This window comes from Sturnira hondurensis, unplaced genomic scaffold (assembly GCF_014824575.4).
Source record: "Sturnira hondurensis isolate 20B ecotype Veracruz unplaced genomic scaffold, ASM1482457v3 Scaffold0006799, whole genome shotgun sequence".
Taxonomy (NCBI): domain Eukaryota; kingdom Metazoa; phylum Chordata; class Mammalia; order Chiroptera; family Phyllostomidae; genus Sturnira; species Sturnira hondurensis.
This window is the reverse complement of record NW_028079430.1, coordinates 1,618,303-1,626,543: the sequence shown is the minus strand read 5'-3', so window position 1 is coordinate 1,626,543 and position 8,241 is coordinate 1,618,303.

Genomic DNA, 8,241 nt, shown 5'->3' with positions numbered 1-8,241 from the left:
CAGTAGACATCCCGCCTGGGGCCAGGGGTGAGGAAAGCTGAGTCCCGATGGAATATTTCTCCTCCCTCCCTGCAGAGTCTTAGGGAAATTCCTTAACGTTTTTTTCTTGTTTTTGTTTTTGGCACCTCATTCATTTGGAGAGTGGGGATAATTATATGTTTCAGTTGCTTGAGAGGAAGTATAAACATTAACAGAGGTTATTTTTTAAGTATTTAGAAAACTCTCTCACAAGCGTGTAAACATGTTTTCTTTAAGGTTTTATTGACCACATAATCTTCCTCTTTACCTACGTTTTTATTTTATTATAAAGAGGTAAAACACAGAAGAACATTAAATGAAGTATCCTTCGTCATTCCCCCAACCCTGAGATAATGAATCACTAGTAATTTTGTCACTAGTGGTTCACCGGATAACTACCAGGTAACTTGGATGCTTTCGCGTTATTATCAGGCTTTTTTCAAAAAGCTATTCTCACGACAGAAAACCAAGCCAGACCCTCTGTTTCCTTTGATCCCCTTGGTCAGAGTTCAGAACAAGCCACCCCAAGATGTGCCCTGACCCATATTCTTTCAACGAAGATGGTTTTCCATCTCAGTCCACAATACTCAAGTGCCTTCCAGAAAACCGGTTGGGAATTCCTCTAACCAGTTTATGAGCGGGAAGTCGTCTTCAGAACCAGAAGTCATAATGCTTGATTGCCCATCAAAAGACATTAAGGCAAAGGCAGCAATTAAGAGTCTTCCCCAATGTTCATCCTACGCAGGGGTTTGGCTGCCGCTGAAGACCACAAACTGTCTTAGGAAACTTTTTCTGTTTCCTCTTTCTTGTTGAGAGAGGGTCGCACTTTCCCTCCATCACTACGGCATTCCCCTGACAAATAGCTTTGTTAGCATCTAGCCGTGAAACTAAAGTCTTCTACCATTAGTCTGTGCCCACAGACATGCTTTCTGTGGTCGCTTTATTGCAAATCAACTCGACGGTGCTGAAATTAATCCCCCAGACTCTTTATCTCTGCTTAGAAAAATAAGGACGCCTTGGCCTTTTGTCACTGGTACCACGAGGAGCCCAGCGCAAATTCTCTGTAATTGCCTTAAGAGCACTAATTAGGACGCTGGAGGTTGGTTTCCAAGAACTTGCCTATTTTGAATGGGTTTGCTCTCTTGTCAAACCGGTCTAAGTGACTTTCCATGAAGCCGCCACCAAACACAGGCACACTGCATGTCAAGGAAAGGACCAATACTCTCAGGTGTTTTCCCCATGATTTTAAGATCCAATATGTAGTGTCCAGTCTTCACCAGTCACAAGCAAACTGCATTAACAGTGAAGTTTCATATCTTTTAAGGACACGCTTTGCAGGATTTTAAATATTTAGAAGTGAACTTTCAGCAATATAAGTAAATGTGCTCTGTTGAAAATAAAGATAAAATGTCTAATGTTGGTTTAAGAGATAGTTTCCAAAAATGTTAAACAATAATGTACCTGAAAAGCACTTTCAAAGTGTTTTCATGAGCGGTATCCATACTAAAGAATATTAAATGTTTCAATAACTGGTGGGATATAGATGCACTTGAGATCTTTATGTAGAAATAAATATTCTCTTTATGCGTCCTTTTTACGAATATTTGTACAACTTTGTACGCATTGGGTAGAGTACAAAGATTGGTGGAAATTCTGACCATGTACTTAAAGGGAATCATTTGTTTCCATGTATTTGCACAGGAGAAAATGATTAGGGAAGGTAATCACTGGGAAGGAAGATACAATATATGCTTAAAGAAAGAAAGGCACCAAAAGTGGAGCCCCGCAGATCACATATTCTGAGAAACAGAAGCGAGGGAAGAGAACCCACAGGACAGGAACAAAAATTCCACAGGGTGACAGAGCGCTCAGCGTATGCCAGGCCTCGAAATGGGTGCCCGCAGCTTGGCCACAATGGCAAAGCCACCTTTAATGAAAGTTCTTGTTACAGTGACCTAGACTGCTCCACGCTGGCTCAAATGCCACTGTCCAGCACAAGGCAAAAAGGGGAAACCCTCGGAACAAAATGCATAAATATACTGTGCAAAATCAATACTGTGATCGATATGTAGGCCATGTTGATGGGAAGGGGAAAAACCCAGGACTGTGAGTTCTAAAACAGAAACAAAGTCACCACGCTTTCATTTCTGATGCCTTGGAAGATGGCTTAAGTACATTTCTCTGAAACACTAACACCTAAGTTCCGTTCAATGTGTGGAGAAAACGCTTGACAATTCACTCACTACTTCTGGGAAGTTACAACAGAGACGTCAGAGCTGGATAAAACTGAACTTTCATTGTTAAACTCCCTAAGCGTTGTTAATAAGAAGCTCTCTCTTAAGGCGCAACATTCCATCAGAACCAGGTAAAGGCACTTAAATATATATTTTTGAAGTTAGGATTTCCATATCCCTGGATTTTATGAGGTTGAGGTAAACCACTTTGTAAGCCTTTAAAAAATATTTCACTTGATCTAATGTCGGCTCTCTTCATAATCATCTACACAAATTTATTCTGCCATAGATGACTGATGGATAGGTGGGTAGATAGATAAAAACATGTATGCATCAATTTTATAAACGCTTTAATTGGGAATGATCACTGCTCACACAGAACCAAAATAACTAAGGTGTTGTTATAGCACTTGCTCTGAAGGTTAATCTTACATGAGATTTTGTCTATCACATTACTAATCTCAACGGGATTTCAGCAGCAGACTCAGAAGAGAGCCGACACGTTTTTCTTTTTCTTTTTTTAAAGATTTTTTTTTTAATTTATCTTTAGAGGGGAAGGGGAGGAGAGAGGGAGAGAAATATCAGTGTGTGGTTGCCTCTCATGCATCCCCTGCTGGGACCTGCCCTGCAACCCAGGCATGGGCCCTGACTGGGAATCAAACTGGGATCCTTTGGTTCACAGGCTCTCGCTCAATCCACTGAGCAACATCAGCTAGGGCGTGTTTTCCTTAAGAACACAGACATAGTACCATTCTGGTTCTGCCACTTCCTAGCTGTGCGACATTGTAGGCAAGCTCTTCAGCTTCCCTCAGCCTGAGGACCCTCTTCTGTGAAGGTAAAATTATAGCTTCTTACTGTTTTAAACATTCACTATTACAATCCATGGCATAGTACCAGACATTTATTAGGGTGCTCAGAAATTGGCACCTAGTTACGCTAGCACAGAACGGACAGCGACCGAAACCTGCATAATTGAAGGAAAATAATGAAGAAAGTTGCTCTCGTGACATTTTGGTAGAAGAATTCTTTTATAATAATAATAAAAAAAGTAACCTCTTAATGCCCTCCCCTCCCCCCGAAAAATAATAGCTATGTATTTGTCTCACCGACCTCTTGAGAAAATCCCATTAACAAGAGCTCCTGTCATTTACGGAACACTTCATAAAGAACACGTGTTTTGGTAATCACAACAGTTTGGGTGGACGGTGAGCCCAGTCTTCCGGCTGCTCCCGGAGCGTGACCCAACCAGCCGTATATCCAGTCCATCAGGAAATTCTGCTGGTAAACCCAGCAGAACAGACCGGCACGAGAACATCTCCCCATCCTGGCTGCCTCCACCCGGCTGCCCAGCTATGTCATATCTTTCCTGGAATTACACACCGGCATCCGAACTGATCTCTTCATTTCTTGATTTCCTGTCATGTTGATTTCCTATAGTCCATTCTCAACGCAGCAGCCAATGTGACCCTTTAAAACCATGTTCTCTACATCTCTCCTCTGCTCAAAACTCAGCAATGATCCCTCATCCCATTCAGAGTAAAAGCCCAATTCTTTACAAGGGTCTAAAGGCTCTAAATGATCTGACCCAGGTGGCGTCCCTGGTTTCCTCTCCAGCTGCTCTCTTCCTCCCCCATCGCACCCCGCTCCCGCCGTCTTCTTGCTCCGTCTCAGACAGGCTCTTGATGTAGGGCCCCAACCTGGAGCTTTCTTCTTCCAGAGCTTTGCACAGAGGTTCCTTTTCTCCTTCCTGACTTTGCTCAGATGTCACCTCCTCAATGCCATCTGCATCGATCACCTTACTTAAAACTGCAGTTGAGCCCTGGCTGGTGTGGCTCAGTGGAATGAGCTCAAGCCTGCGAATCAGAGGGTCCCTGGTTGGATTCCCAGACTAGGGCACATGCCTGGTTGCCAGCCAGGTCCCCGGTAGGGGGGGGTGGGGCTCAAGAGGCAACAACACATTGCTGTTTCCCTCCCTTCCCCTCTGTCGAAAAATAAATAAATAAAATCATTTAAAAAAATAAAAAATAAAGTCAAACTGCAGTTTCTACCAGCCACTTGGTATTCCAGCTCCGCTCAACTGATTTTTTTCTGTTTTAATGTTAATAGCACTCATCATTTTCTGTCATACCATGTAGTTTACTTATTTTGATGTTGTTGCTATTTTAATCTATCCCCTTCTACTAGAAAGTAAACTCCAAAAGGGCAGGATATTCATCAGTCTTGGTCACTGATAGAGCCCACCTACTTAAATAGTTCCTGGTACCTGAGAGACAGTCAATAAATATGTGTTCAGTGAATGGAAAAATAAATCAAACGAAACTTTAAATGTCAAAAAGATGAAGTTAGAAAGTGCTAGAAGTGTGTGTCTGGGTGGGGGCAGGGAATAGGAAAGGCCCTTATATTATACCTCAAAACCCTAAATCCATAAACAGAGAGACATTGACATGAATCAAACAATTTTAAACCTTTGTACAGGAAAGCACCACAAACCAAGCCAAATCCCAAATCCCAATAAATGATTTGACTCTCCTATCACAAACAAAGATTAACCTTATCACATACAAAGAGCTTCTAGAAATGAATGAGAAAAAATTCTAACAACCCAACAGAAAAATGGGTAAAGCTATGCACATGCGGCTCATACATAAATAGAAATAATAATGGCTTTTAACCATACAAAACGATGTCCAGCTGCTCTCCTGATACAGAGTAAATCTGTCCTGAGCAACTGTGCTGTATTTACCCATCAGACAGATAAAACCCAACGGCCACATGAAGCTTCTGCAGGGGAGCTCAGTCATGGCCCTCTTACATGTTGCTGATGAAAGTGGACACTGGCGAAACTCCTGTGGACGGTGACTTCCCAGTATCTGATGTAATGTCAAATGCATAGGCCTTTTGACCTAGCACCGCCCCTCCCAGGCATGTATTCTATATAAATCCATTTGCAGGGGGGTGAGATGAAGTCTGTAAGAGGTTATTGGTTGTAATATGGAGTATCCTAGTGAAATACTAGAAACAAACACATCTTCATCAGTGAGACTGGGTTAAATTCATGATGGAGCCACCGTCAGACGAAATGCCGTTCAGCTATAGAAAAGAACGCAGTGCCCGATATTTCAATATGGCAAAAGCTCAGGACATAATGTTAAGCGAAAGCTAAAAGAAGCAGAACAATGATAAATAATATAAAGAAACACAGGAAGAGTACGTAAAAAATGAATAAAAGTAGTTAACCTCTGGGATTAGGAAGTCAGGACTGAGTGAAAGAGAGACAAAAGGAGAAAGACTTTTCATTGCATTTCTTTTTTTTTTTTAATTTTTTATAAAACGTATTTCTATCCTAAAAATCAAATGATGAAAAAGAGTTGCAGAAAAGTCACTCATAAGAAAGTTTAATTAGTACTACATTATTGAAATGCCAACTAACTTTATTTGATAACACCTCAATCGAACACTCTATATACACCAAACCAGAGAACAAGGACATTTTTCCATTTTGACTCCAGGAAGATTGTGGTGAGGGAGGAACAGGAACTGGTGAGGAATTCATTACTATTATTTATTAGACCCTGGAGGCCTGCGAGCATGTCAGGAATCCAAACGAAACAAGTCAAGAAGCAGTTTTAGCATCAGAAACAACCACTGACAGTGAGCAATGCCACTTGCGGAATGAATAAATAGGTGTACAGCCACTTAAATATTAATTTCCACATAATAGGAATGAATTGATAAATGAAAGAGAAGCTTTCCTGCTGAGACCGAGAGGAACTGAGCCACAGAGCAGTAACAGCGCTATTGCTGAAAAAGCAATCAAGAGAGTGGCTAATGAAAACAGAAGGGAAACAGAGAAGCCAGAGGGAACCCTCCTGGTATTTCGCCTCTGTCGATTCCTTTCTATGTAGAGTTCAAGGTCCTCAGATGAAAGAGGGCCTTGGGCTAATGTTCTCACCTCTGGGTCCAAAATACACAGTTACAAAGTGGTGAGTAGACACAAGTAGGTTTCTCCCAGGATGGCTTCTAAGAAGAGTCTTGACCGAAATCTGAGACAGCCCAGGAGGGCAACTGAGTGACCTAAAAATAGAATTGAAGAAAAATGGAAGAATGAACGTCGTGGGGGGGAATATTTTACCTAAAGAAGAGAAGCGTCAGAAAGAGCAAGTAGAATTAGCATCAACAAGAACACATATCGTTGGATTAGTACCCGTTTTAGACCTTGGGAATCAGAGAATAAAAATGGAACACCAACAGTCTCTTCAAAGATCTCAGGAGACAGGACATATGCACAAAAACACATGCAGGCTTGTGACCTGTGAGTGGATCCAACAGGGAACTGTGTTATATAGAGAATGGCATGTCAATATTAAAAAGATTAGGAAATTCCATATAAACATCTAGGTTTCCAGCTTCTCTTCAAAAACTAGAGTATTGGCAAATGTTGAGTAGGAAGTTTTTCAGGTACCCTAGGATGCAGGTTACACTCAGAACACAGGAAGGTTAGAATAAGAAAAAATAAAATGTTGAGATGCATATTAGTCAGCTTGGGTGGCCACACCAAAACCTATGGACCGGTGGCTTAATGAAGCAACAGACATTCATTTTCTTACAATGCTGGAGGCTGGAAGTCTAAGATGAGGCTGCCAGCCCGGCCAGGTTCTGGGCAGCCCCCTTCTTGTCTCGCAGACCAAGTCACATGGGGAAAGACTGCAATCTCTTCCTCTCTTCCCCTTCTTATAAGCCTCCTCATGCTATTGTGAGGGCCCCACTTATGACCTCATCTAACCTGAGGTCCCCACTCCAAAAGCCCCCACTCCAAGTACCACCACATCCAGGGGTGGGGCTTCAACATGCAAATTTGGGAGGATACCAACACTCTGTCCCTTAAAGGGGCCAAGGTAAACTGCTTGCGGGGGAAGAAATTGGCATGTTATAGAAGACTTGTTGGTGGAGATATGATTTTTCAATGATTTTTGACTCTTACATTTTAAATTTGGTATACTTTTGAAAATGTTTTTCCACTCCAGACTTTACCCTCTAAAGCACAAAGATCACACCCTGAAACATAACTCTTCTTATTCCTAGCATAACTCCTAGAATATGCAATGTACATTCCACTGCATACCAGTCATGTACATAAGATCATGGGGTCCATTTCACAAACTCACGAACATGAGAACATTGTTCTTGTTCACTGATATTCACCTTCCAGGAAGAAAAGTCAATATTTTTAGTAAGCAGAGATTTAGAATCTAGTCAATAATTTGATAGATAAAATGAGCTAATTAATTAATTTCGCGATGCTAAGTACAGTCAAATGAGGTCACAAGTTTTAGTTTAAAATTAATTGCCTGTGCATATTCTTTAATGATATGGAAGCTTCGGCTTATTTTCCAAAACAGCTGTGAAATATTTAATTTTTAAGGCCACGCTGCTAAAAATCTGCGTTCGCCCATAAAAGCCACCATACTTACATCTCTATTATTTATTCTCCAATTCCAGCTCCTGCCTTTTGAAAGCAGGTGGCTTGCATTTCATAATTAGCAAAATACTAAAATAGATCATTGAAATGCGACTTTGTCAGGCTCTTGAAAGAAACAGTCGATACCGCCATGCAGTCAGGTCCATCTTGATGGTAGAACTAGTAAAAGTCAGGTCTGTACAGAACAGGGGCCTTCTTGTTCTCTGCCCAGCCTTCCCTTCATGGGTCTTTACTGCCATGGTCCCAAAGCTGGGTCTGGAATCAGGGTCCCCCACCCCCTCCCTGTCCCAATCAATGCAGAAAAACAAGCTTGCCTTTGACACCATTAGACTGAGAGACCTCGTGACCTGAGGGAAATAATGCCAATCTGAGAGCCACGGTTCCCACAGCTCTCCCACTTACTAGCTCGTTGGCCGCTTAATCTCTCTGAAATTCAGTTCCCTGATCTGCAGAAGTGATGCAAGAATAATGCCTGCTGCCTGGAATTATTATGCAATAAATTCTCAGCAG